At 41.5% G+C, this 25,932-nt stretch overlaps 1 pseudogene; it reads left to right on the top strand.

Annotated features, from left to right (window-relative positions):
- The window catches only part of LOC102117565 (argininosuccinate synthase pseudogene), a 57,773-nt pseudogene extending 32,732 nt beyond the window's left edge, over window positions 1-25,041 (top strand).
- Window positions 25,042-25,932: the final 891 nt, after the last annotated feature.

Genomic DNA, 25,932 nt, shown 5'->3' with positions numbered 1-25,932 from the left:
GGAGACAGAGCAAGAATCCATCTCAAAAAAAAAAAAAGACTTCCTCTAACTTGAGTCGTGTTACCAATCATACCAGCTTTAATAATTGTCAAGCTACAGAAGGAAGAATGGAGAGGAAAAACTAATCCAGCAATTTTAAAATATTCTGAAGTGCAATAAAGGGAGATCATGGCCTCGTTTTACATGGGACATGCTATTTACTATAAGAAAAGCCATTTTGTCCATTGCCCTACCGATGAGGTAGAAGGGGGAAAATATTTTTTGCATGTGAAAACAGTACAGGAGTATTAAGAAAGTTGTGTTGTTTCTTACTCCTGAGAAAATCTTTCAGTCTTTTCTGCCAGTCTTTCTAGAAGTACTTTATCAAGAGTCTCTTCTTTTTGCCCCAAACCGTAGAGACAGAATAAAATGCTCCACTGAGAATACTAAGAATGAAGATTTAAGATTTCAGAGAACTAGAAGTATCGAAACCCTGAAGAAATGTCACCTCTCCCAGGAATGCTGGCTTCTCCTTCCTTTGTGCTTCCACGTTCACATCTGTTGTATTTATTTGCTTGGACTCTATCTCTTTGCTGGAAGGCAGGAAACATGTCTTCTTCAGCTTAGTGTTTTCCCAGCATTAGCCAGGACCTAGCACAAGGTGGGTTCAATAAATGTTTAGCAAATAATGATTGAACAAAGGAAGGCATGCTTTGAAACCAGATCTTAAACTAACCTCAGTAATGAACCTGCCTGGATAGTCAGGATAAAGTTGTTGGCAGAGGTTTAAACCTCTGTTTTAAGAATGTTTTAAAAACACTCTTAAAATACATTACCCAAAGCATCAGAATTTTAGCAATAAGATAAGGAATGATCTAGAATCTAGAGGCCCAGGTCAAGAACAGAATGAGGGAAAGGGAAGATAGTGGGAAGGGCTGCCCACTGATTTTATGTGTCCCATAACTCTAGAGACCATGTTTCTGAAAGCCATCTCACATCTCCCTTTGAGCATTAGGATGTCAACTGCCAAGGTTAAACCCAAGTGCATGATAAAGCACACACACGCAGATTTGCATAAAATTCAATGTCTTTCCTGTCAAGGAGTCAGTTTTCTGGCAATGAGAACAATTTCTTAAATTATCTACTCGCAAAGAAAAAAATAAATCTCCAGACAGGAAGCAGTGAGAAAAAATGGTGAACTGTTGAAGTCCTGAAACAACAACCAATTCAAAATGATTAACTCTTTGTGATCTAGAAAGAAAGAAATGCACCTTTATGTTTCTGGATAGGATATGGGCTCTCGCAGTCAGACTGCAGAGGAGGTTCTTGCAGTGTTCCCCTCAGAGTCTCATGATACTAACCAGCTCTGGCAGACCCCGGTGACTACCCGGAGAATGAAGGGCTGCCTGCACATTTAACATTACTCCAAATTGTACTCCTTATTCTCAGGATGGGCATCTGCTCTGATTGTATTTTTTGCCAGTTTCCCCCTAAGGAACTAGAGCTTTACGCCTATCTCAAAAAGATGATGAGGGCCTTCTTTTTTTTCTTTCCTTTTTTTTTTTTTTTTGATGGAGTCTCACTCTGTCGCCCAGGTTGGAGTGCAGTAGCGTGATCTCGGCTCACTGCAAGCTCCGCCTCCCGGGTTCACGCCATTTAGGGCCTTCTGAGATGGTAACCAGGTTGCCTAACATCAAAGTACCACCCTCTTTGGATTCCCTACCCTTTAATCCTGTTGCCTTTAGCTATTAAAATAATGCACAGAAAGAAAGCAAGAGAATTAGCTTACTTATGGACTGTAAATTTTTTTAAAAGCCTATATAAAATATAGCCAATCAAATCTAGTGCTACAGATTAAAATGATACACAATTAGGAAACGTTATAATGACTGGATCCAACTCTGACATCTGAAATCATTTATCAATACTGAGATCACTAAAAGCAGGATAACCAAATTTTGTGTGCCTTGTCAAGTGGTACAAAATCAAGGATACAGAACCATGCATGGAATAGTCTCGAACTTTAATCAGGCTTCTAGGCCTAACTGCCAGTTAATAGGAAATGTAGCAGAAAAGGATGCATTTATAACCACAAAGATGCAATCAACCAACTCTTGAACACAGGAGATGCACCGAGTGACCCCATTTCTTCAACAAAGCTTGAAAAATAATGAAAAGAGAGAGCTGTTGTAGATTAAGAGACTTCTTTAAACCAACAATTCACACACACACACACACACACACACACACACACAAAATAATTTGAGCCAATTGGAGAAAATTAAACTTAGGTCAGTAAGTGACTCTATGAGATTATTAATTGGCACTTTTGCTACATGTGATAATGGCATTGTGTGCTTGTGTTTCAAAAGTTCTGATTTTGGCAGGGTACAGTGGCTCACGCTTGTAATCCCAGCACTTTGGGAGGCCCAGGTGTGTGGATCACCTGAGGTCACGAGTTTGAGACCAGCCTGGTCAACATAGTGAAACCCCAGCTCTACTGAAAATACAAAAATTAGCTGGGCATGATGGTACACGCCTGTAATCCCAGTTACTCGGGAGGCTGAGGCAGGAGAATCACTTGAACCCAGGAGGCAGAGGTTGCAGTGAGTCAAGAGTGCGCCGCTACACTCCAGTCTAGGTGACAGTGAGACTCTGTCTAAAAAAATAAATAAAATTAATTAATTAATTAAATAAAGTTCTGATTTTAGGGATAAAATGGTAGATTTCTAGGATTTGCTTTAAAATACTCAACCAAAAATGGAAGAGGAAGAGAACAGATGAAACAAGAATAGTGATAATTACTGAATTTGAGTGTACATTACATAGGAATCATTACGTCATTCTCTAGACTCTGGAGTATGTTTGAAATTTCTATAACTTAAAAAAAGTATAATTAACACCAGAACCAAATAAGGGGATTTCCAGAAACTCAAAAATGATTTGACATTAAAAATATTTTACCATGACAGAAAGTTAAAGGAGAAAAGCCATTTGATCGACTTAATAGATATTGAAAAGGTCTTAGAAAAAGTCAATATATAGTCCTAATTTTAATAACCAAAAAAAGGAGAAACTACAGAGGATTTGCTAAATATATTAGGGTACCTACACCTGATAAAACCATGCATTTGTTTAAAATGATGTGGAAGAATGACTAGTAACATGGAAATATGTTCATCAATATACTAAGAGAAAAAATTTTTTCCCAAAAGAGAAACTATGGTTTCATTGAATACCAATATGTCTACAAAAATGTTAAGAGTGGCTATGGGCTGGGTGCGGTGGCTCACGCCTGTAATCCTAGCACTTTGGGAGGTCGAGGTGGGCGGATCACAAGGTCAGGAGATCAAGACCATCCTCTCTAACACAGTGAAACCCGGTCTCTACTAAAAATACAAAAAATTAGCCGGGCATGGTAGCGGGCGCCTGTAGTCCCAGCTAGTCGGGAGGCTGAGGCAGGGGTATGGCGTGAACCTGGGAGGTGGAGTTTACAGTGAGCCGAGATCGCGCCACTGCACTCTAGCCTGGGCGACAGAGCAAGAATCGGTCTCAAAAAAAAAAGAGTGGTTAGATGTGGGTTTGGGTTTGGGTTTGCTTGTGACTTTCACTTTCTGTTTTGTACTTAGCTGTATTTTCCAAAATGTCTATGGAGAACCTATGTTATCTTTTTAATCAAGGGAAAGCACACAATGTTATTCTAATTTTGAAATTTCCGACTCTTGTGGTCATTTCTGCAGTTATGAATACAGCAATGAACTCTCATCTTACCAACTTTTTTTTTTTTTTTTTTTTGCCCAGAAGTCTATCCCAAGAGACTTGTCAAATGCCTTGTTGGAATTAAAATTCATAGTGTTTGCAGTATTCCCAATATCATAATTGTAATAAAAATTAGAGGCCCTATTAAAAAAATACTGTTCATATTTGCTGTGGTTTGAATATCCCCTTCAAAACTCATTTGAAAATTTAATTGCCAGTGTAACAGTGCTGGGAAGTGGGGCCTTTAAGAAATGATTAGGTCATGAGGCTATGCTTTATAAGTGAATTAATGAATGCCATTATCACAGGAGTGGGTTAGTTCTCACGGGAGTGGGCCCCTGAGAAAAGGATGAGTTTGCTCCCATAGACCCTCTCTGTGTTGAGAGCTTGCTCACCATGTGATGCTTTCCACTATGGGATAAAACAGCATAAAGGACCTCACTAGCTGTCACATCATGCTCTTAGACTTCCCAGTCTCTAGAACCATGAGCCAAATAAACTTTTCTGTATAAATTACCCAGTCTGTGGTATTCCGTTATAGCAGCAGAAAAGGGACTAAGACAATATTGAATGTCTGGAACCACTCTGTAGTAATTAAATTATATTGATTGTATTTTTAAAAATTTATATTTTACAACTGCATCCATATGGCATAAGGTCTGAGAAAACACAAAAATAGAATCAGTTTTCATATGGCAGGGGTTCAGGAACTTGTTTTTTTATTATTATTATTATTTATTTTTTTTTTTATGAGAGAGCGTCTCTCTCTGTTGCCCAGGCTGGAGTGCAGTGGTGCAATGTCAGCTCACTGCAACCTCCGCCTCCCGGGTTCAAGTGATTTTCCTGCCTCAGCCTCCCAAGTATCTGGGACTACAGGAGCATGCCACCACACCTGGCTAATTTTTGTGTTTTTAGTAAAGACAGGGTTTCACCATATTGGCCAGGCTGGTCTCAAACTCCTGACCTCATGATCCGCCCACCTTGGCCTCCAAAGTGCTGGGATTACAGGTGTGAGTCACCATGCCTGGCCTTATTTTTATAATTATTGAGACAGAGTCTCACTCAGTCACCTAGGCTGGAGTGCAGTGATGCAGTCATGGCTCACTGCAACCTTGACCTACTGAACTCAAATGATCCTCCCACCTCAGCCTCCTGAGTAACTGGAACTACAGGTGTGCACCACCATGCATGGCCAATTTATTTTTATTATTTGTAGAGACAAAGTCTCCCTGTGTTGCCCAGGCTGGTCTTGAACTCCTGGACTCAAGTGATCCTCTCACATCAGCCTCCCAAAGTGCTTGGATTACAGGCATGAGCCACCACACCCATACTTATTTTTTATTTTTTAATGATATTGTAAAGAACAAGAAACTATATAGGCATTTTAGAATAACTTTTATCCAAAGTGAATTAAATTGTTAAAATTTCAGTAAAAGGGGTAGTTTCAGTTCTCAAAAAAAGGTAGTACTTCATGAGATATGACTTTGCTGTGAGTATATAACAGATAAACGCATATTTTTTAACTAAATAATAAATGAATTACTAGAAAATAGAATTAAGTTTTATTGTGAATTGTGTTGCTAAAAATCTAATTGTATGGACCATGCACTGATAGTTTAGAAGTACTGAGAAGCACCCCCCTCAAAAAAACAACAACAAAGTCAATTAAGAAGAAATCAACATCCTTCTAAGTTGTATGTTTTCCGAAATGCAGTCATTGAGCCTGACAATGTAGTTCCATTTGTAAATAAGATCGAGCTTCTCTCTATAAGTGGATTTGGTTTATTTTCAGTCTAATTTTAAATTTGAATGGTAGATATAAACTTGCTTACAAAAGGGCATTTCCTAAGTTAAAGTTTTACAATTAATCTTTAAAAATAAGCTCCAGAGGCCGGGCGTGGTGGCTCATGCCTGTAATCCCAGCACTTTGGGGAGCCAAGGTGGGCAGATCACCTGAGGTCAGGAGTTTGAGACCAGCCTGGCCAACATGGTGAAACCCCGTCTCTACTAAAGTACAAAAACTTAGCCGGGCGTAGTGGTGCGCATCTGTAATCCCAGCTACTCAGGAGGCTGAGGCAGGAGAATCACTTGAACCAGGGAGGCAGAGGTTGCTGTGAGCTGAGATCGCGCCACTGCACTCCAGCCTTGGCAACAGAGCAACACTACACTGTCTCAAAAATAAGATAAAATAAAATAAATAAAAATAAAAATAATCTCAGGAGATACTGAGCTGAAGGAGCAATATATAGGCTCTGTCCTCATTCAATAACTAAAACCCCCCAGTTACCACAAAGATTATCGTGATTTCAGGGGGAGCTTGGTCTGATGAAGGTCAGTTGGACTGCGTGCTAAATGAGATGTAGGAATATTATGTAGCACTGACTATTGACCTTTCTGCTATGTTTAGTTTTTTGTATCCCTAAAAATATAAAATGGTCTTAAACATGCTCATTTTCCACATGACCAGGGCAGACTTGATGTAAGATGATCCTTGGCTTGTGTGGCCTGGGAACAATATGGTACTAAGTTCTGAATTTTTCTTCTAATAATAGAAATACACTGATCCAAGTGCTCATGTAATCTAAATTAAACACATCTAATCTCTGCATAAATTGTTGAACTGTTATTTTAATGAATACATTTTACCCTACATTTTCTCATCTTTTTGACACAAGTTTCAAACCACTGACTGAAGAAACATACAATACTGAAAGTGAGAATTTATAATACCGAAAGTTTCAACTTGAGCAAAGTTTTGACTAACACCAAAAGACTTATATTAACAATAGTATCATTTATCATTTAATTCCAATGACTTCAAGAGCTACATGATATATCAAAGACTTTAACAAACTGCCATTTTTTAGTAGTCTTATTAAATGTTTGATGTATGTTACATTGGTGTGCAAACATGCAGTTTTAGAAACTGGGAGAAAAGGCTGAGCGCGGTGGCTTATGCCTGTAATCCCAGCACTTTGGGAGGCCGAGACGGGCTGATCACGAGGTCAGGAGATTGAGACCATCCTGGCCAACATGGTGAAACCCCGTCTCTACTAAAAATATAAAAAATTAGCCGGACGTGGTGGCGGCGCCTGTAGTGCCAACTACTCGGGAGGCTGAGGCAGGAGAACGGCGTGAACCCAGGAGGCGGAGCTTGCAGTGAGCCGAGATTACGCCACTGCACTCCAGCCTGGAGCAAGACTCCCTCTCAAAAAAAGAAAAAGAAAAAGAAAAGAAAAGAAAAGAAACTGGGAGAAGAGGCCAGGTGCGGTGGCTCATGCCTGTAATCCCAGCACTTTGGGAGACCGAGGCAGTGGATCACCTGAGGTTAGGAATTAAGAGACCAGCCTGGCCAACAGGGGGAAACCCCGTCTCTACTAAAAATACAAAAATTACCTGCGCACAGTGGCTCATGCCGGTAATCCCAGCTACTCAGGAGGTTGAGGCAGGAAAATCGCTTGAACCCAGGAGATGGAGGTTACGGTGAGCCGAGATCGTGCTACTGCACTCCAGCCTGGGTAACAGAGCAAGACTCTGTCTAAAAAAAAGAAAAAAAAAAAAAGAAAAAGAAAGAAAAGAAACTGAAAGAAAAGGAGAACATTAGCCTACTCTTCTTTTTATTGTAACAATTTTTTTTTCCCCCCAAGACGGGGTCTCTCTCTGTCGCCCAGGCTGGAGTGCAGTGGCGCAATCACGACTCACTGCAACCTCCGCTTCCCAGGTTCAAGCGATTCTCCTGCCTCAACCCCCGGAGTAGCTGAGGTTACAGGCACGTGCCACCACGCCCGGCTAATTTTTGTATTTTTAATAGAGACAGGGTTTCACCATGTTGGCCAGGATGATCTCAATCTCCTGACCTCGTGATCCACCCGCCTCAGCCTCCCAAAGTGCTGAGATTACAGGCACGAGCCACCGCGCCTGGCTATTGTAACAATTTTAAGGCAAAGTTCTAGATTTGTGCTAGTTTGTATTTTGTGATAGGATATTGTAAAAGCATTAGTCTTTAGGGTTGACATTTTTGTGTTTTTGTTTCTTGCCAGTCTAAAATTTATTAGGGGAGATGAAAGTGGATACACACACATACACACACACACACACACACTGCAGCAAGTAGAGCCCAGTGGTAACATTAATAAATTATTTTACAGCAGAAGGATTGTTTCCATTACCAAGTTATCCACATTTAATGTATTTGTGAAACTTGAGGTAAATGGTTATCTTCAAGCGGGGAGCAGTGGCTCACACCTATAATCCCAGCACTTTGGGAGGCCAAGGTGGGCAGATCACCAGAGGTCAGGAGTTAGAGACCAGCCTAGCCAACATGGAGAAACCCCGTCTCTAGGAAAAATACAAAAATAAGCCAGGTGTGGTGGCGGGCACCCGTAGTCCCAGCAACTCAGAAGGCTGAGGCAAGAGAATCACTTGAACCCAGGAGTCGGGGGTTGCAGTGAGCTGAGATCGTACCGCAGCACTCTAGCCTGGGAAACAGAATGAGACTCCGTCAAAAAAGAAAATTAAAAAAAAAAAAATTAGCCAGGCATGGTGGCAGACTCCTATAATCCCAGCTATCCAGGAGGCTGAGGCAGGAGAACCACTTGAACACGGGGGGTGGAAGTTGCCATGAGCCAAGATTGCCCTATTTCACTCCAGCCTGGGCAAAAGAGAGAAACTCCATCAAAAAAAAAAAAAAAAAAAAGATTCTCCTCAATTAAGCACTATCCTGGAAGTTTTTTCCAGAATCTATAGTGATAGCCATCCCCTCTCTCCTAAACTCCAGATCCATATTTCTACCTGCTTCCTGATCATTTCCATCTAAATTATCCACAGGCCATGTACAAACTTGGAACTCATCCACCCAAGTCACCTCTTCCCCATGGACTCCTAACCTAGAAAATAGCATTGCCATTGACGTAGCCCCGTGGTCGTGAGGGTAGGAAATTTCATCTCACTGCCCACGCTTAGTTAGGCACAAAGTCCCACAGAGCCTATGAAACATCCCTCAAGTTTATATACTCTATTATGTTACCAATGGCTTTAACCTATTCAGGTCATTTTCTCCTCTAAAGAAAAATATTTTGAAAGATGCTGAACAGAGCTCTGTTTCTGGCCCAGATGAAATAACAGTAACCGAATTTATTGTTCCTCATGAAACAACTAAAAAACTGAACAAACATAGGAAAGAATGTTCACAAAACCTTGGTTATCAGGCAACAAAGGACAATGATCCCTGAGAGATGGAAAACGAATAAGGTGGGCTCTGTGGTTGCCCTAGCTTTGTACCTAGGGAAAGCTTCCCAGCTTGGCACAGGGAGGGAAAAGCTGAGTGGAGTCCGACAGTGTCCCTGAGTTGAGGAGACAAAATGGTGAGTGTGAGCAAGTCAAAGCAACCAGAATTCACTAGGGCAAATTGCCAGAAAGAAAAGAGATGGAGCTCTGGACATGTTCAGAGGGTAACCCTTGATGCTCAGCTGAGTACTGACCACCACACGCAAGTGAGAAAATTACCTGAGGCCAGGTTAAAAATAAATAAATAAACAACTCAAAATATTAATGAGTACAATTCCATAATCCTATATAGAGCCAAAAACCTCACCTGTGCCCAGTAACCAGATTAGTAAACTTTGTAATTCATACAACAACAGTCAAAATACTATGGCAAGAAAGAGTTTGCCACAGTAATGGGGAAAACCTAGCCCTAGGTTAAACATTGCTTTACGGCCGGGCGCGGTGGCTCAAACCTGTAATCCCAGCACTTTGGGAGGCCGAGACGGGCGGATCACGAGGTCAGGAGATCAAGACCATCCTGGCTAACACGGTGAAACCCCATCTCTGCTAAAAAATACAAAAAACTAGCCGGGCGCGGTGGCGGGCGCCTGTAGTCCCAACTACTCGGGAGGCTGAGGCAGGAGAATGGCGTGAACCCGGGAGGCGGAGCTTGCAGTGAGCTGAGATCCGGCCACTGCACTCCAGCCTGGGCGGCAGAGCCAGACTCTGTCTCAAAAAAAAAAAAACATTGCTTTGGTCCTGCTCAGCAGGTTTTAAAGCCATATCCAAAATAGTCTAAATTTCTGAGCAATTTAGGCATAACTTGGAACAAAGCTAAATATTTACAGGAATATAAAATTATCCAACAATTGGATTGAAGACCACCTGGGAATACAGGTTCTATAGGCTTAAAAAAAAATCGGCAAGGTAAAAATCATGTCTGGCATCCAACCAAAAGTTCTAAGGAAAGAAAAGAAGCAGGAAAGGATGACCCATGATAAATAGAAAAATCAGTGAATCAAAATTGACCCAATATTCACATAGATGATAGATTTAGTAGATAAGGCCGGGCGTGGTGGCTCATGCCTATAATCCCAGCACTTTGGGAGGCCGAGGCGAGTGGATCACGAGGTCAGGAGATCCAGACGATCCTGGCTAACATGGTGAAACCTCATCTCTACTAAAAACACGAAAAATTATCTGGGTGTGGTGGCATGCACCTGTAGTCCCAGCTACTCAGGAGGCTGAGGCAAGAGAATCGCTTAAACCCAGGAGGCAGAGGTTGCAGTTAACCGAGATAGTGCCACTGCACTCCAGCCTGGGCAACAGACCAAGATTCTGTCTCAAAAATATATAGATATAGATATATAGATATAGATATAGATATAGATATAAATGAGGTTTTTAAAAAAGGAAAGAGGAGATAAAATAGTGAAACCAAAGTTGGTTCCTTAAAAAAAATCAATAAAATTGATAAACATCTAGAAACACTGATCAGAAAATAGAGAAGAAAGAAATTACAATATCAGGAATGAGATAAAAATGAATATTTGAACAATTTTATGCTAATAAATTTGACAATTTAAATGAACTGGACAAATGCCTTGAAAGACACCAACTATCACAGCTTACTTAAGAGGAAATAAATAACGTGAATATCCCATTATCTAATAAACAAATTAAATTTGTAGTTAAAGACCTTCCAAAAAAAGAAACCTCCAGTCCCAGATGGCTTCATTAATGAAGTTTACTAAACACTTAAGAAACAAATAATAATTCAACACAAAGTCTCCACAAAAATTGAAAAGGAGGAAATGCTTCTCAACTTCTTCTATGAGGCCAGAATTACTCCATTATCAATATTAGAAAGTGATATTACAAGAAAAGAAAATTACAGACAAAACTCCTTCATGAGCACAATTTTTAAAATAAATTTAACCAATTGAAACCAAAAATATGTGAGAAAGATAATACCTCATGACCAAGTGGAGTTTATCTCAGGAATGCAAGGCTGGTTTAACACTTGACAATCAATCAACGTAATTCAGCATACTAACCAACAAATAAGCAAAAAGATCACCTCAATAAATGTAGAAAGATCATTTGACAAAATCCAGTGTGTGTGCTGGTTAGAATGTAAAATTGTACAAACACCTTTAAAAATAATTCAACAGATTCATAAAATGTTCCACATATACGTGCCATTACTTAGCCTTTCCATTCCTAGGTATATCGAAAAATAAAAAAATAAAAACACATGTTCATACAAATAAAAAATAAAAACACATGTCTTACATATGGATTCTTTTTTTTTATTTTTTATTTTTTGAGATGGTCTCACTCTGTCACCCAGGATGGAGTGCAGTGGCGCAATCACAGCTCACTGCAAGCTCAGCCTCCCGGGTTCCCGCCATTTTCACTGCCTCAGCCTCCCAAGTAGCTGAGACTACAGGTGCCCGCCATCATGTCCGGATAATTTTGTTTGTTTGTTTTTGTTTTTGTTTTTTTTGAGATGGAGTCTGCTCTGTCACCCAGGCTGGAGTTCAGTGGTGCGATTTCAGCTCACTGCAACCTCCACCTCCTGGATTCAAGCAATTCTCCTGCCTCAGCTTTCCACATAGCTGGGATTACAGGCAAGTACCACCACATCTGGCTCATTTTTTTGTATTTTTTTTTAGTAGAGACAGTAGAGTTTCACCATATTGGCCAGGCTAGTCTCGCACTCCTGACCTTGTGATCCACCCGCCTCGACCTCCCAAAGGGCTGGGATTACAGGCATGAGCCACCATGCCCGGCCAATTTTTGTATTTTTAGTAGAGATGGGGTTTCACTGTGTTAGCCAGGATGGTCTCAATCTCCTGACCTTGTGATCCATCCACCTTGGCCTCGCAAAGTGCTGGGACTACAGGCATGAGCCACCACACCCGGCCCAGCATATGGATTCTTATAACAACTTTATTTGTAATAGCCAAAAACTGGAATCAATCCAAATGTCCATCAATACATGAATGGGTAAACAAAGTGAAGTGCATCTATATAACAAAATACTACTCAGCAATAAGAAGGAATGACACATGAAACAACATAGGTGAATCTTAAAATAATTATGCTGACTGAAATGAGCCAAATCAAAAAGAAAGAGTAGTTACTATATAATATTCTAGAAAATACAATCTAATCTATAGTGACAAAGGGCAGATCAATTGTTACCTGGGGTGGGAGAAGGAAGAGGCATCACAAAATAACATAAGGAAACCTTTGTGGGGGTGATAGATACATTCATTTTCTTGATATTGGTGATGATTGTTACTTGGGTACATACATATGCAAACCTTATCAAGATGTGTATCCTAAATATGTGCAATTTGTTGTATGTCAATTATATCTCAGTAAAGTGGATTTTGGGGTGGGGGAAAAAGGCTTCTAACTGATCTCCATGACTCCAGTATCCTGAATTGCCCAGGTGTCAAACTTGTTTTTTGTTTTTTTTTTTTTTGAGGCGGAGTTTCGCTCTGTCTCCCAGGCTGGAGTGCAGTGGCCGGATCTCAGCTCACTGCAAGCTCCGCCTCCCGGGTTTACGCCATTCTCCTGCCTCAGCCTCCCGAGTAGCTGGGACTACAGGCGCCCGCCACCTCGCCCGGCTAGTTTTTTTTGTATTTTTTTTAGTAGAGACGGGGTTTCACCATGTTAGCCAGGATGGTATCGTTCTCCTGACCTCGTGATCCGCCCGTCTCGGCCTCCCAAAGTGCTGGGATTACAGGCTTGAGCCACCGCGCCCGGCCGCCCAGGTGTCAAACTTGTAAGTGATTAAGTAATCTTGGATGTTCAAGCCAGTCGAGCCTTGAGATGACTCCAGCCCCAGTCAATGTCTGATTACGACTCTAGGAGAGACCTCAGGGGACACCCACCCAGCTAAGACAAATCAGCCCAAAGAACTATGACCCACTAAGGTTTCTTTTTAGCCATTAAGTTTTGGAGAAATGTGTCACACAGTAATACATCACCATAACAGTGGGTTTTAAGGTTTTATTTTTTTTCTCAATCAAACTTTTTCTATATACAGAATCTTATTATTAAGTTGAATATAATAAACAAATAAAAGTAAAACTTCTGGCCGGGTGCGGTGGCTCATACCTGTAATCCCAGTACTATGGGAGGCCAAGGCAGGAAGATCACCTGAGGCCAGGAGTTCAAGACCAACCTGGCCAACATGGTGAAACCCTGTCTCTACTAAAAATACAAAAAATTAGCTGGGCGTGTGGTGGATGCCTATAAATTCCAGCTCAGGAGGCTGAGGCAGGAGAATCACTTGAACCTGTGAGGCAGAGGCTGCAGTGAGCCAAGTTCACATCCATTGCACTCCAGCCTGGGTGACAGAGCAAAACTCCGTCCCAAAAAATAAAAATAAAAAAAGTAAAACTGCTGTGGCTAAAATGGGAGTGGAAGAACCTAGATTTTCACCTGGCCAGGCTTCCCTGAGTGGTTCCTGAGCTAAGAGTTCTTCTTGGAGAACCTTTGTATGACCCACTCCCACTCCAGAATTTCTCCTTTCTCAGATGGGAACTGAGGACATAAAGATTAAGTGTCACACACAAGATATCGATCTGTGACGAAACCCTAGGTGTCTTCATTCAGAATTAACTTCACCATGCTATTGAGAATAGAAAAATGTCATAAGCATATGTAAAATATCAGTTGTTAAATCAGAATAAGAGTGAAGTAAAAAAGTCAGAAAAGCACACTGTGTCTATCTTGGCAAATCTAACCACAAATCAATGTTTTTACCCAAGATTAAAGGAAATATTGGGTATTTGATCTGATATTTCCACTAAGATACGTTAGCATTGGTATTCCTTAATATATATTGGCCATTTTTGTATTCGTGATACATGAAAACAACCCGGGAAATAGGCTGAATTTGAAATAAAAATAATGTATTAGTTTTAGTGAATAAAAACACCACACCCTGCACATACTGCCAAATGGAAATATCTAATTCTTCTCAAGAGGCCTCTTTCACCCTTTTTTTCTTTGTTTGTACTAATGGTGCAATAAATTCTGTGTAATGGCCTTTCATATAGTATACTGAAATCAAATGCTCAATTTTCAATCTCTACCTCAGATTTGAAATGATTATGCTGATAAGTAGTAAAGAAAATAGATGTAGAAGAGACACACTTCCAACTAATATGATAAATTTATTTCACAATAACATGAGTCCTAAAAACAAACACAGCCAAAATATACTTTAGAACTTGGCTATAAATCTCAGTGGATGGTTTGCTGAACTAGAGCAGTAGGAATAATGTTTCTATGGTAAAAACTTTAGTCTTGCCTAATGCTGAGTTGAGAAGACCATTTCGTTAACACAGGTATGACTTAGGATGGCAGCAGAGCCAAACCTGTGTACACTGAAACTGCTATTTTCTACATGTAAATATAATCTTAGGTTCTGTGCCAGCACTGCATCTCAAGCTGATATTTACAAATGTTTGCTCCCCAACTTGGTGTCTCACCACTCCATTTCTGCAGCTGCAATCGAGTTTCAAAGTTATACAGCAAGAATAATTTTATAAAATTTTTATTACAGTAGGCTAAATGAATGTAAAAGCAGAATAATCAATTTATAAACTAAAATTAAAATTATAGACATGATATAAATGGTTTCTTTTTAAAACTCTTCAATTAAGCACTGCTTCTACCCAGACCAAGAATATTTTGAAAGCATGAACTGGAATGCTAAATCAATGATGTCAATGAGCTTATTTCACTTTCGTTTTTTACTTTTCTTTTTTTTGAGATGGAGTCTTGCTCTGTCCCTCAGGCTGGAGTGCAGTTGCATGATCTCAGCTCACTGCAACCTCCATCTCCCAGGTTTAAGCAATTTTCCTGCCTCAGCCTCCTGAGTAGCTGGGATTACAGGTGCGTGCCACCACGCCCAGCTAATTTTTGAATTTTTAGTAGACACGAGGTTTCACCATGTTGGCAAGGCTGGTCTCGAACTCCTGACCTTGTGATCCACCTGCCTTGGCCTCCCAAAATGCTGGGATTACAGATGTGAGCGACCGCGCCCAGCCTTATTTTAATTCTTAGCATGTACGAGGGTATGTCACCTAGACCCAGGTGTCAATTGCTTTTTTAAAATATGCATATTTAAAATGGAAGGATTACAAAATTCAGTAATGCTATAGATTGAATAAATATTTAGTTTTCGTTTTCAAAATAAAACTCATAAGCAAATAAATCATTTTGTTTGAATGCGTCAGTTTTAAGTAGTATTGCAAACAAATTTCACTATCGAGTCTTGTAGTCAAAGCTTTCATATTTCTTCTCTTTCAGGTCAGTAGAGAAAATATTTTTCATGCCTATGTTTTGAAAAGAATCGTAATCAAAATTAAAAACAAAAGTGCAAATATTTTGAAATCCAAAATGAATCATAAAAATATTAAAGTATGATTAATAGTATTAACTCTTTTGTAATGCAAGAATTACTTGGGCACTTAGCCAATATTTACAACAACATACAGTTATATGAGAAACTTAGTCATCTGTCTTTAGGTGCATAAATGTCGAAACCTATTAATTCCCAATGGAGATGAGAGATAAATATAGAATAAGATAAAAACATTTTTCAAACTAGGCACAATCCCTCTCTCTATTAGACTAGGGACAGGGAAAATGTAAATGCTTGGGCAAACTTGTAGCTTAATCAGAAAGTTATGCCCCTCACCTTGTTAAACCCCCTTCCCAAGAATTTCTCTGCCGGGCGCAGTGGCTCACGCCTGTAATCCCAGCACTTTGGGAGGCCAAGGCGGGTGGATCACGAGGTCAGGAGTTCGAGACCAGTCTGGCCAACATGGTGAAACTCTGTGTCTACTAAAAATACAAAAATTAGCCAGGTGCAGTGGCGGGCACCTGTAGTCCCAGCTACTCGGGAGGCTGAGGCAGAAGAATCATTTGAATCTGGGAGGCGGAGGTTGCAGTGAGTCGAGATTATGCCACTGCACTCCAGCCTGGTGACAGAGCAGGACTCTGTGTCAAAAAAAAAAAAAAAAAAAAAAGAACTTCTCATCTAACCATCTTTATGATGATCTTTTACAAATAAAGATTCAATAATAACAACCATAATAAAATAATGACAACACCTTATATTGAATATTACTTTGCTATTTACAAAGTCCTTTCGTTTAATTATTTCATTTGACCCTTACAATAGCTCTATGAAGTAGTCATGGTAGATACAATCAACTCATTTTACAACTGAGAATTCACTTATATGTATATATATATCCCTTCAATAGTTTCAGCTATATATACTAGAGCTGGGGCTAGAATTTAAGGTTATCTGATGCTCAGTCCAGTTCTCTTTCCCTGTATAATACAGTTTCCTTGAGATGGTGCTTCCTGAATTTTTTTAAAGTTGTTTTAAGTTAAATGCAAGTCAAATTATTCAGTTTCCTCTTATACAATTCCTATTTCTGGGTTAAGACTTCTGAAAACATGAAAGGAAATAAAATGTGAGCAAAACATAGATTTAAGAACTCTTAGGCATGGATTCATCAAAGACAACCCAACAAGAAAAAGGGTATAACCTAATGCTATATTTCAAAAAGTAATGATTAGGGAAAGGAAGACAACAATCTAAGAGAAACAAGAGAGAGCTGGTTTAACTCAGCTGTTAACCCAAAGTTCAGCTCCCCCAAAGTTGTATTAGCTTCTTAAAATAAACAGAAGAAAAAGTACTGAGATTCAAACTCTTGCCCAAGAGAAAACCACATTGAATACAGTGGGAATCAAGTCAAAAAGTCTTCCACATCATAACAGCGTCAAGTCTGAACAGAACTGACCAAGCAGGAAAAAAATGAAAATAAATGTGATGGAAGCTCTGAAAATACACTATGGGAAAAGAAAGGAGGAAAGAAGAGAGAGAGAAAGAAGGAGGGGGAGGGAGGGAGAGAGAAAGGAAGGAGGGAAGCACAGAAAAGAACTTGAAGAAAAATCAACTTAAAGATCAGAAGGAAATTATTAACATTTGTTTCATGCTATAATATACATTAATGAGATTACTAATTCTAAAGTGTGAGCTCAAAGAGAAGATGATAAAACCACAGAATGAGATTAAAAGGAAGATGTGACTGAAACTATATCATCATAGGACTAATCAATAAGCTAGAAGACGGCAAGGAAGAATAGATACCACTGAAGATAAAATTATAAAGCATAAAATATGAATTCAAGTAGAATAAAAATAATGCTCATAAATGAAGGAAAAGTAAAGGATCAAAATTCCAACTCATAATCATTGGCATCTCTGTGCTAGAGAAACTACAAATGAACCAGAAGCTGTGGTGAAAGATATAATAGCAGAAAAATCTCCACACTCTCACCCCAAGTGAAGAAAAAATATCTGGATATGCAAATTAGTTCCAAGAAAATTGTATATAGAAGGCTCAATATAGAAACTACCTTAGTTAGTAACTACTGAACATCAAGTACAAAGAAAGAATTCTTTAGATGTCCAGGAAAGCACATCGCCCACTGTAATGGTTAATTTTATGTGTCAACTTGACTGGGCCACGGGGTGCCCAAACATCCGCTCAAACATTATTCTGGGTGTGTCTGTCAAAATGTTTCTGGGTGAGATTCACATTGCAATTTATAGACTGAGTAAAGCAGATTGCACTCTCCAATGTCAATAATCAAATGAAGACATACTAGAACAAAAAGGCTGAAGAAGAGAGAATTCTTTCTGCCTGGTTATAAGAGCTTTTCTAGCCTTGTGACTTAGTCTGAAACAGTGGTTCTTCCTGCGTGTCAAGCCTGCTAACATTTAGACTGAACTATTAGAACTTTCAGTTCTCTTGATTCTCAGGACTTCAGATTCAGACTCAGACTGGCTCTCCTGAGACTCCAGCTTGCTGTCTCCAGGTCTCGAGATTTCTCAGCTTTCACAGTTGCATAAGCCAATTCCTTATAATAAATCACACACAGAGCACATCCTATTCGTTCTGTTTCTCTGGAGAACCCTGACTAGCACATATGTACAAAGGTGAAAAAAAAAAAAAATTGGACTGGCTTCACAGGTATCCCTAGTAACATACAATGGCAGAGACTAGAGACACATCCATAAATTCTAATGAAAAGAAACTGTGGCCAGGTACTGTGGCTCACGCCTGTAATCGCAGCACTTTGGAAGGCCAAGGAGGGTGGATCACCTAAGGTCAGAAGTTCGGGAGCAGTCTGGCCACATGGTGAAACCCCCTCTCTACTAAAAGTACAAAAGTTAGCCGGATGTGGTGGTGTGCCTGTAATCCCAGCTACTCGGGAGGCTGAGGTGGGATAATTGCTTGAACCTGGGAGGCAGAGGCTGCAGTGAGCCGAGATCGCGCTACTGCACTCCAGCCTGGGCAACAAAGCCAGACCCCATCTCAAAAAAATAATAATAATAAAAAATAAGAAAAGAAAAAAACTGTGACTCAGATTCAGTCATGGCATCTTTCTAGTATAAAGACAATAACAGATAGTTTTAAACATAAAAGAACTGGGAATATCACAAAAGTGCCCTTCTTGAAAAAATATCTGACAATGAAATCTAAACAAATAACAGGTGAATCAGAGTAAAAATCAGAGAAGCTTTGGTATAAAGATTGGTGGGGAATAACACTTCCGTTTAAACCAAGAAGTTATACTAAAACAATGAAAACTATGATTACAGAAAGTAAGCATTGTAAATCTGGATAACTTGAAAATAATAACATAACTAACAGCCAATGAAGATGGGCAAAGAGAAGATGGAAGAGTGATAATGTTCACACTTTATACTACCTAAAATTGAGGAGAAAATACTTTTATTTTTTAAATTATTTAATTTATTTTATTTTTTGAGACAGAGTCTCACTCTGTCACCCAGGCTGGAGTACAGTGGCACTATCTTGGCTCACTGCAACCTCTGCCTCCTGGGTTCAAGCAATTCTCCTGCCTCAGCCTCCTGAGTGGCTGGGATTACAGGCATGCGCCATCATACCCGATTAATTTTTGTATTTTTAGTAGAGATGGGGTTTCACCATGTTGGCCAGGCTGGCCTTGAACTCTTGACTTCAGGTGATTCGCCTGCCTCGGCCTCCCAAAGTGTTGAGATTACAGGCGTGAGCCACCGTGCCCAGCCAGAAAATACTTTTAAATGTTCTTCACAACCTCTTTTATAACTTTAGAGGGATATTTTAGCAAATATTTCTTGGGGAGGAGAAACATTTTTTTTGAAGTTCAAGAATTCCTCCAATTATATTTCATTTTATTTTTCTTCTATTGAATTCAACAGTTTTTACTGAGAAACAGTACTTACACCATGATGACATTTTTATACAATATCACTATTTGACTGTATGCATAGAAAGAGGCAAGTCCCTTCGGTGTTAACTGTGGCAGTGTCTAGGTGGTAGTATTTTAGGTGATTCACTTTTACTTTTCATGTTTACTTTCCTAAATAGTTTGAATTTTTTTTCTTTTTTTTTCTTTTTTTTTTTTTTTTTGAGACAGAATCTCGCTCTGTCACCCAGGCTGGAGTGCAGTGGCGGGATCTTGGCTCACTGCTGCAACCTGTCTCCTGGGTTCAAGCGATTCTACTGCCTCAGCCTTCCGAGCAGCTGGGACTACAGGTGCACACCACCACACCCGGCTAATTTTTTGTGTTTTAGTAGAGACAGGGTTTTACTATTGTTGCCCAGGCTGGTCTCAAACTCCTGAACTCAGGCAATCCACCTGCCTCAGCCTCCCAAAGTTCTAGGATTACAGGCGTGAGCCACTGTGCCCGGCCAGTTTGAATTAATTTTTTTTTTTTTTTTTTTTTTTTTTTGAGACGGACTCTCGCTCTTTTGCCCAGGCTGGAGTGCAGTGGCGCGATCTCGGCTCACTGCGAGCTCTGCCTCCTGGGTTCACGCCATTCTCCTGCCTCAGCCTCCCAAGTAGCTGGGACTACAGGCGCATGCCACCACGCCTAGCTAATTGTTTTTTGTATTTTTAGTAGAGGGGTTTCACCGTGTCGATCTGCTGACCTCGTGATCCACCCACCTCAGCCTCCCAAAGTGCTGAGATTACAGACATGAGCCATCGCTCATGTCTCAAGGAGAATCACTTGAACCCAGGAGGCAGAGGTTGCAGTGATCTGAGATCATGCCACTGCACTCCAGCCTGGGTGACAAGAGCGAGACTCCATCTCAACAAAAAAAAAAAAAAAAAAGGAAAAAAATTAAGGCTTTTACTTTCTCCCACTTTAAACATACATGACTGCAGTCCATTTTACCTCCAGAGTAAATTAAAAAAAATGACCGGCCGGGCGCGGTGGCTCAAGCCTGTAATCCCAGCACTTTGGGAGGCCAAGACGGGTGGATCACGAGGTCAGGAAATCGAGACCATCCTGGCTAACACGGGGAAACCCCGTCTCTACTGAAAAATACAAAAAACTAGCCGGGCAAGGTGGCAGGCGCCTGTAGTCCCAGCTACTCGGGAGGCTGAGGCAGGAGAATGGCGTGAACCCGGGAGGCGGAGCTTGCAGTGAGCCGAGATCCGGCCACTGCACTCCAGCCTGGGCGGCAGAGCGAGACTCCGTCTCAAAAAAAAAAAAAAAAAAAAAAAAAAAATGACCCAAACATTATCTTAATGAGGCAGAATTCATATAAGTGTGAGCCATGATAGCAGGTTTGAATACTGACTCTTATATCTAGGTCTGAATAGAAACCTCGGTTTAAATACTGACCCTTTGAAATCTAGGCTTGAATATTGACTCTCATTTCCTGGCTGTGTGACCTTGGCAAGTTCTTCTTTCTGATTCCCAGGGCATATGACCATGGAACATGGTACGTGATGGTAAGAATTAAACAGACAACATATGTAAATAAATTGGTACATATTAGGTCCTTGGTAAATGGTAGCTATTATTATTTTCAAAATAATCATTTCATTAAATCAAAAGAAGGGACTTGAAAAGACGACCAAGTTGGAAAACATTCTGGAAACCTCTCCAAAGGCAACTTTTCCCACTTCCACGACATCTATTAACTTTTTCGTGTCTGTGGCAGGAGTGTGAGGGCCCTTTCCAGGGGAGGTGAGAATGAACAGTTTCAACAATGAAAAGTGGTAGTAGAGTCACTTTCCTCCTCGGCACTATGTAGACCAACACAGAGCCTGGCTCTTTCTGGACTCAAATAGAAAGGAGGTCTCTGCTCATGATTTCATGGTATCAGCTTTGTAGCATGCAGCTGGATTAATTTTTATGAGCCCTTAGAGTATATCATTTACCAAGCTGTAAGTGCAATCAGGTTGCCTGACTTCCCAGAAACTAGGTTCATGAGATAGTGCTGAGCCTTTCCAGGTGAATGAATGACCAGCATGAAAACCCTTCCTAGCCCTTCACTGAACCGTGGCTCTCGAGGGTGTAGTTCTGCATGTATCACTGGGCTGCAGAAATGCTTTCCAGTCCAGCTCACAGCGCTACGCACACAGCAACTCCTTCTCCATCTGAAGAGGACATTTATAGGGCACACACAGCTGTCCAAAGAGGAACAACTCCTTCAGCAGTGCACTTTAGGCTTGGCTTTTGTGAGAGAAGAGTAAATACGAGCTTTGTGGAAGTTAAAGATAAGAAAATACTGCGTCCTGGCTACAGGTCCAAGTCCAATCTCTTACACTCACAGAGCCCATCTTTTGAGTCATCAGCGCAGAGCTTACTAGTCCTTGCAAGCAAGAGCATTCTCTCAGAATCTCAGGCTCTGATTCTAATCCTGAGTTAGGCTAGACAGCACACTTGCCACCACCCCGTCTTTGGCGTCAGGAGCTGATGGGCCAAATGTATATCGGGTTCATAATTGCTGGGATGATTTTTTCACATTCAATTTTGCATTTTTTCTTTCTTTTTTTTTTTTTTGAGACGGAGTGTCACTCTGTCCCCCAGGCTGGAGTGCAGTGGCTCAATCTTGGCTTACTGCAACCTCGCCTCCTGGGTTCAAGCAGTTATCTGCCTCAGCCTCCTGAGAAGCTGGGATTACAGGCACACACCACCACGCCCGGCTAATTTTTTGTGTTTTTAGTAGAGATGGGGTTTATGCCATCTTGGCCAGGCTCGTCTTGAACTCCTGACCTCAAGTTATCCACCCTCCCTAGCCTCCCAATGTGATGGGATTACAGGCATGAGTCACTGTGCCCAGCCTGGATCTTTATCTTCTATAATTTTGAGAGAATAGAAAAGCAAGGTACAAATGCACTTTATAGCACTCTATCAGGTACTCTGAAAAAAAAAAGTGAACTGTCAGGCCAGGCACAGTGGCTCATGTCTGTAATCCCAGCACTTTGGGAGGCCTAGAGGGGCGGTTCACTTGAGCCCAGGACTTCAAGACCAGCCTGGGCAGCATAGCAAGACCCCATCACTATAAAAAAGAAAAAAGTTTTCTAAATAGAAATTATAAAGTAACTTAAGAGTATAAGTTGATTGTTTGTAGGCCAGGTGTGGTGGTTCACGCTTGTAATCCCAGCACTTTGGGAATCCGAGGCAGGTGGATCACCTGAAGTTAGGATTTCAAGACCAGCCAGGCCAACATGGTGAAACCCCATCTCAACTAAAAATACAAAAATCAGCTGAGTGTGGTGGGACACACCTGTAATTCCAGCTATTTGGGAGACTGAGGCAGGAGAATAAATTTAACCTAGGAGGCAGAGGTTGCAGTGAGCCAAGATCTCACCACTGCACTCCAGCCTGAGCGACAAAGTGAGAATTGGTCTCAAAAAATAAATAAATAGCCCGGGTGCAGTGGCACACGCCTGTAATCCCAGAACTTTGGGAGGCCGAGGGAGGCAGATCACCTGAGGTCAGGAGTTTGAGACCAGCCTGACCAACTTGGAGAAACCCCATCTCTACTAAAAACACAAAATTAGCCAGGCGTGGTAGTTGGGTAGTAATCCCAGCTACTCGGGAGGCTGAGGTGGGAGAATCGCTTGAATCCGGGAGGTGGAGGTTACAGTGAGCTGAAATCATGCCATTGCACTCCAGCCTGGGCAACAAGAGTGAAACTCCATCTCAAAAAATAAATAAATAATAAATAAATAAATAATTTAAAAATAAAAAATAATAATTGGATTGTTTGTAAAGCAAAGGACAAATGCTTGATGTGATGATACCCCATTTAACTGATATGATTATTATGAATTGTATACCTGTATCAAAATACCTCATGTACCTTGTAAATATATACACCTGCTATGTACCCACAAAAATTTCAAAACACAAAATAAAATGAACCAAGGACTTTAGCAGATGCATCACTAAGGAAGATTTAGGCTCTATCACCTGCCACCACTGCCAGGGCCAAAGTGGTTCACTGAGCTGTGAAGACAGATTCCAGATGCTGGGAACTCACGCCGCCAATCTCAGATGCTGTGTCCAGCAAAGGCTTCGTGGTTCTGGCCTACAGTGGCAGGCTGGACACCTCCTGCATCTTGTTGTGGCTGAAGGAACAAGGCAATGACATCAGTACCTACCTGGGCAACACCAGCCAGAAGGAAGACTTCGAGGAAGCCAGGCACTGAAGCTTCGGGCCAAAAAGGTGTTCATTGAGGATGTCAGCAGAGAGTTTGTGGAGGAGTTCATCTGGCTGGCCATCCAGTCCAGTATGCTGTATGAGGACCACTACCTCCTGGGCAGCTCTCTCCCCAGGCCCTGCATCACCCGCAAACAAGTAGAAATCACCCAGCAGGAGGGGGCCAAGTGTGTGTCCCGTGGCAATGATCAAGTCCGATTCAGCTCACCTGCTACTCGCTGGCCCCCCCCCAGATGAAGGTCATTGCTCCCTGGAGGATGTCCGAGTTCTACAATCAGTTCAAGGGCCGCAACAATCTGATGGAATATGCAAAGCCACACGGGATTCCCATCCCAGTCACTCCCAGGAACCCGTGGAGCATGGATGAGAACCTCGTGCACATCAGCTATGAGGCTGGAATCCTGGAGAGCCCCAAGAACCAAGCGCCTCCAGGTTGCTGCATGAAGACCCAGGACCCATCTAAAGCGCTCCCAAAAACCCTGACATTCTCGAGATTGAGTTCACAAAAGGGGTCCTGGTGAAGGTGACTAATGTCAAGGATGGCACCATCCACCAGACCTCCTTGGAGCTCTTCGTGTACCCGAACGAAGTCGTGGGCAAGCACCGTGTTGGCCGTATTAACATCATGGAGAACCGCTTCATTGGAATGAGGTCCCGAGGTATCTACAAGACCCCAGCAGGCACCATCCTTTACCATGCTCATTTAGACATTGAGGTGGTCACCAGGAAGTGTGAAAAATCAAACAAGGCCTGGACTTGAAATTGGCTGAGCTGGTGTACACCGGTTTCTGGCACAGCCCTGAGTGTGAATGTGTCCGCCACTGCATCACCAAGTCCCAGGAGTGAGGAGAAGGGAAAATGCAGGTGTCTGTCCTCAAGGGCCAGGTGTATATCCTCTGTGGGAGTCCCCTCTGTCTTTCTACAATGAGGAGCCGGTGAGCATGAATGTGCAGGGCAATTAGGAGCCAATCAATGCCACCGGGTTCATCAACATCAATTCCCTCAGGCTAAAGGAATATCACCATGTCCAGAACAAGGTCACTGCCAAATAGACCCCTCTACAATGAGGAGCTGGGGCCTCCTCACTTTGCAGATCCCCCAAGTACCGGCACCAATAGTTGTGATAATTTGTAACTGTGGCTTGTTCTCCCTGGCTGGTAGCGGACTGGGGCTGCCAGCCTCCAGTTTTGTTCCCTGGTCCCCCTGAAGCCTGCAAAAGTGGTCAGCGAAGGGAAGGGGGAGAGGCAGCTGCAGTGGGGAGCCATAAAATGACAATTTTTAATATATACATTTATAAAAGAAGAAGATCTACAAGAAGATAAGCCTATGAAAGATGCTCCACATCATATGTCATCAGGGAAATACAAATTAAAACAACGATGAGATACGCACCTATTACAATGACCAAAACCTGGAAGGCTAAAAACACCAAATACTGGCAAGAATGTGGAGCAAGAGGACCCTCCTTCACTGCTGGTGGAAATGCAAATCGGTACAGCCACTTCGGAAGGCAGTTTGCAGTTTCCAACAAAACTAGACATATTCTTACCATACACTTCAGCCGTCATGCTCTTTGGTAGTGACCCAAATGAACTGAAAACATGTCCACACAAGAACTTGGCTCACTGCAACCTCTGCCTCCCGGGTTCAAGCGATTCTCCTGCCTCAACCTCCCAAGTAGCATCACTGTCTTGGCCAGACTGGTCTCAAAATCCTGACCTAAGGTGATCCGCCTGCCTTGGCCTCCCAAATTGTTGGGATTACAGGTGTGAGCCACTAAGCCCTGCCAAGATGTATTTCATTCAGTAGGTGAATAGATAAATAAACTCTGGTACATCCAGACAATGGAACATTATTTAGCTCTAACCAGAAATGAGCTATCAAGCATGAAAAGACATGGAGGAAACTTAAATGCATATTACTAAATGAAAAACACCAATCTGCAAAGGCTACATATTGTATGATTCCAACGATATGACATTCTGGGAAAGGCAAAACTACAGAGACAATAAAAAGATTAGTGGTTGTCAGGAGTTGGGGATTAGGGGGAGGATAAACAGGCAGAGCACAGAGAATTTTTAGAGCAGTGAAAATAATCTGTAAAATTCAATAGTGTTGAATAATTCAAGGCATGTCATGCATTTGTCCAATCCCATAGAATGTACAACACCCTCATACGCAACTATCAACTTTGGGTAATAACGGTGTGTCAGTGTAGGTCCGTTGACGGGAACTACTGTTCCACTATGGTAGGGGATGTTGATAATGGACGAGGCTATGCATGTGTAGGGGAAGGGAGTATATGGAAAATCTCTGTACCTTTCTCTCAATTTTGCGGTAAACT

Source organism: Macaca fascicularis, chromosome 2 (genome assembly GCF_037993035.2).
Source record: "Macaca fascicularis isolate 582-1 chromosome 2, T2T-MFA8v1.1".
Classification (NCBI taxonomy): domain Eukaryota; kingdom Metazoa; phylum Chordata; class Mammalia; order Primates; family Cercopithecidae; genus Macaca; species Macaca fascicularis.
Note: the sequence above shows the minus strand (reverse complement) of the source record. Positions and strands in the feature narration are given on the sequence as shown.